The sequence below is a fragment of the Apium graveolens genome, unplaced genomic scaffold (assembly GCF_009905375.1).
Source record: "Apium graveolens cultivar Ventura unplaced genomic scaffold, ASM990537v1 ctg4373, whole genome shotgun sequence".
NCBI lineage: Eukaryota > Viridiplantae > Streptophyta > Magnoliopsida > Apiales > Apiaceae > Apium > Apium graveolens.
The window spans coordinates 4,695-9,073 of record NW_027418513.1 but is presented as its reverse complement, the minus strand read 5'-3'; the positions used below and the strand labels follow the sequence as shown (position 1 = coordinate 9,073).

The 4,379-nt window shown below is 37.1% G+C and overlaps 1 non-coding gene across 1 annotated transcript; it reads right to left on the bottom strand.

Annotated features, from left to right (window-relative positions):
* Positions 1 to 747: 747 nt before the first annotated feature.
* LOC141701793 (small nucleolar RNA R71) lies at positions 748 to 854 on the bottom strand. The gene has a single exon (XR_012566904.1). It is a non-coding gene; the product is annotated as a small nucleolar RNA R71 (small nucleolar RNA).
* Positions 855 to 4,379: the final 3,525 nt, after the last annotated feature.

The following is a 4,379-nucleotide window of genomic DNA, read 5'->3' as shown; positions in this document are numbered from 1 at the left end:
TAGAAATATTTCTATATTACTTGCGATCGCGTATACTTGCGTGAATTATTAGCGTGTGCTTAGCGACTAACAAGTTTTTGGCACCGCTTTCGGGGACTCAGTGTTAACTTTTAGTTTATGTGTTTGTCATAAGTGATTATTAAAGTTCATTGACTCAGACATTGTTACTTACCTACTCTCTTCCTTGTCGTGTTTCAGGTACTCTAGCGAGCGTGTATGCATACGCGTTCGTGGGCTCGTAAGAGAACTCTGGATCAAGCCGAGGAAGAAGCTATAGTGATTCGAAGGGAAGTTTTTGAGGACGAAGAGAATGTAGAAGAAGAAGAAGAGAAAGTCGAGGAACCAGATTTAGTAGTGATGGAAGATCAAGCAAAAATTCCCAAGGCTCTGATGGACTATTCTCAGCCTAAGATCAATGATATTCGGTCAAGTATAATCAGACCAACCATCTCAGCTAACACTTTTGAGATCAAGTCGAGCACGATTCAGATGATACAGAACTCAGTTTAGTTTGGGGATTCTCCTACAGAAGACCCCAACATGCACATCAGGGATTTCATCGATATATGCAACACCTTCAAGTTCAATGAGGTGACTGAAGATGCTATCAAGCTGCAACTATTCCTATTTTCACTGAGGGATAAAGCAAAGTGTTGGTTACATTCTCTACCACTAGGGTCTATCACCAAATGGGATAATCTTTCTCAAAAGTTCCTCACTAAATTCTTTCTTATAGTGAAGACTGCTGCAGTCAGGAATACTCTAACTCAGTTTTTACAGCAAACTGGAGAATCTCTGTGTGAGGCTTGGGATCGATATAAGTAGATGCTAAGGAAATGCCCACACCATGGCATGCCTAATTGGATGATTATAAACTGTTTCTACAATGGTTTAGGTGCACAATCTAGACCTATGCTCGATGTAGCGTCTGATGGAGCCTTATGGGCCAAAAGATATAATGAAGCTTATGAGTTGATTGAGCTAATGACAGCTAATGAATACCAGAATCCTATGCAAAGAATGTTGCAAGGCAAGGTAGCAGGAGTTCTGAAAGTGGATACAGCTACTGCTATAGCTGCTCAACTTCAAGCTTTGATGATAAAAGTGGACTATTTGGCTAACTATGGAGTTAATTAAATCACTAGTATTTGTGAGCTTTGTGCGGGGGCACATGAAACTGAGCAGTGTCCTATTTCTAGCGAATCAGATCAATTTGTGAGCAACTTTCAGAGATCACAACAACAAGCTCCAGCCACTTATCATCCAAATAACCACAATCATCCTAACTTTAGCTGGAGTAACAATCAGAATGTGGTGCAACAATCTTATCATCCATACGCAGTCTAGCTGTATAACCCTCCTGGTTTTCAGCAACCGCAATACGCCCCTAGGAAACAACTTCAACTTCAGCAGTTACCGCAAGCTAATGAAAAATCTGAATTGGAGCAGTTACCGCTCGATAAGCTTCTTGAGATGGTAGCACTCATCAGTAATATGCCCTTTATCTCTGTGATAATCACAGTACTTGTCGGGGTTCTTGTGGTTCAGGACCTTCATCTTGGCTGGCCGAATAAACTCAGGCTTTCCCTTAATCTCATGGAGAATCTTGGATATTGGTGCATTTAGAGGAGTGAATACAGCCGAATCTCTATCTCGGCGTTGTTCGACCCCACAGTCGGTTTCATTTCTTCCTTCATTCCTGCCATCCCTTCGGTCATTCCAAGATCTTGAGCTATCGTATCTTTCTGCTCGCTTCGATCGATCATTATTGGGCATTTATGACACTTTATAAAGCTCTATTAAACTTTGAATTGGTGTTTTTGTACTCAAGTTATTGGTGTTTTAATGTGTTTTCTAGTATTTTTGCATTTCAGGCATTAATCTGGGATTCAGGTAAATTAGCATTGATTTGATGCTAATATGGTGTTAGGATGGTCTCCAAGGAATAAAGGCTCGTGAAGACCAACTCGTTGTAGCAAGAAAATAAGGCAATTCCAGTTTTTCTAGAGGACCGGCACGCCCGCGCTGTGCTAGCTCGCGCCCGCGCTATTCTAGCCCGCACCCGCGCCAGAGACACAGAATGTCAGCGCACCCGCGCTGGTGAAGCGCGCGGCCGCGCCAGGTCGGGAATCCAGTTTCCTGTTTCAATTAGAATACTGTTTTTCTGGGCTTTTGGATTAATTTGGGTGCTATTTAAAGACAATAAAAAGACGTTTTTTTTTATAACAGAGCTTAAGGAGAAGACGACAAGAAGACCTATAGCACAATTCAATGAAGGCGAAGATGATCTAGTTTATTCTTGTGAATCTTTATTCTAAGTTGTAATCTTGGATGCTCGTTTCTTGTTTTGTTGAACCTAATACTCTGGATACGTACTTGGTTTATTATTTGTTTATAAAGACTACGTTTATTATACCATACTTTCATCGGAACCCACGTTGATGATGAGTCCGATTATGGGCTAATCGTTATCGTGGGGTTCTAGCGGATGTATTTATGGATTTCTTTAGTTGATTTCTTTCGATGCCTTAGTATGTGATGATTGTATGATAACCTAGTTTTGGTTGTGCTTATTCATCTTAGGAGCATTGCGAACTTATAAGATAGTGTGTTAATTCTTAATGAAGCGAAAGTGAATTTAAGTATTTAGAACTTGCCATGCTAGCATAGGTTCATGTGTTATTGTTATGCATGATTCGTAGGAAATTTTAACCATCTTACTTGCCCTATGTAATCACGATGGATAACTTGTGCATTAAACCATTATGTTGTCAAATTCCTATAGACATATAGAGTCTCAATATAATTGGTGTTTATTCAGCTTCTATCTCTTTTGTGGATGTCTGGTAGTATGGTATTCGTACAACGAAAGTTAGCGTTTATTAGTTTCGTGTTATCTGATTAGTGTCATCACCATTACATGCTAAGGTTAAGAACGAAAAGGCTATTGAATCAAGTACTTAATGAAGTTAGGATTGAAGGGTTTTTAGCACATAAATGCAGCGAAAACGTAAATTTAATCTTAAAAAAAAACGAAACCCTCCGCAGGATCCATGCGAAAAATAATATTTAATTCGTAGTTCAGTATGTTTACCTTAAGAAGCTTTACGTTAATGGAAAAATGGAGGTCTTTAATAGCAATCCAAGAACGATAAATGGAGATCCTTAGCAGCTGCTCCTCAAGTGTGAAGCACTCCACCGATATCCACCAAGAAAACGATGTAATGAAGGAGGAGGAGATGGAGAGAATTAGGGTTTTGTAAATCTTTTTGGTTGAGGCAAAAATAGGGTTTATAATAGTATATTTATACGCAAAATTTTCAGCTTAAAATTTTCCCATAAAATATTATTATTATTAACCCTTTATTATTCTCACTAATAATTAAAACACCTTTTAATTATTAATCCTTTTTCTAAACTCTTTAGAAATAATTCTCTCACTTGATTTAATTTCCAAAAATTAAATTCTTAATTAATAATATCAAGAACCTTTTCTTAATTAATTTATAATCAATTAAATCTCATTTAATCAATTATTAAATTTGCCAATTAATTATTTATTTCATAAATAAATAATTATCAGCCATTATTAATTAATTCCTCCACCATTAAATCATTCTCTTTTATGGTGTGACCCTGTAGGTTCAATATTAAGCCGGTAGTAGAAATAAATAATAATAAAACTATTTTATCATTATTTACATAAATTCTCTAATTCATTAAATATGATTAATTAATTAATCATATTTATTCTACATCGTGAGGGATACTTCTCAGCATATCGCGACTATCCGGATAATATGAATTCACTGCTTGGAATACCAAGAACCTATTCAGTGAGTAGTTACCGTACAATTAATTCCTTCTACCCTGCAATGTCATGATTAAATACAAGGCATGGAATTTGTGTCAAGCCTATCTTATTTAATCACTTGTTTTCCCATTCACTATGCTTAGTTCTATTTAATGTAAATTAGAAACTCCTTTCTAATTTTCATTCACTCTGGCCAGAGATTCCTGAACTAACATAAGTGGATCAACATTGAACATTCTCTTCCTAAACTGGAAGGGGTAGATTCTTTATTGATCATACACTATCTTCATGTACAAATTCCTATACCCAGTAGAACCCTTATAATTGTCCCTTGAGACTAAGAACTAAACCAAAGCATAGTTCAGTGTACACAAGATGACTATGATAACCTCAAGTCTAAGGATACTTGTACAACTATCACTATGTGAACAACTGCTGACACGTGAGTGAACTCCATCAGTTGTTCAGCTGTGTGAGTCATGTTCAGTGAACTTATTCTATAATAAGCACCTACATACTAGCTATAGTGTCACCATACAAATGTCTATGAGAACAGACATCCTTC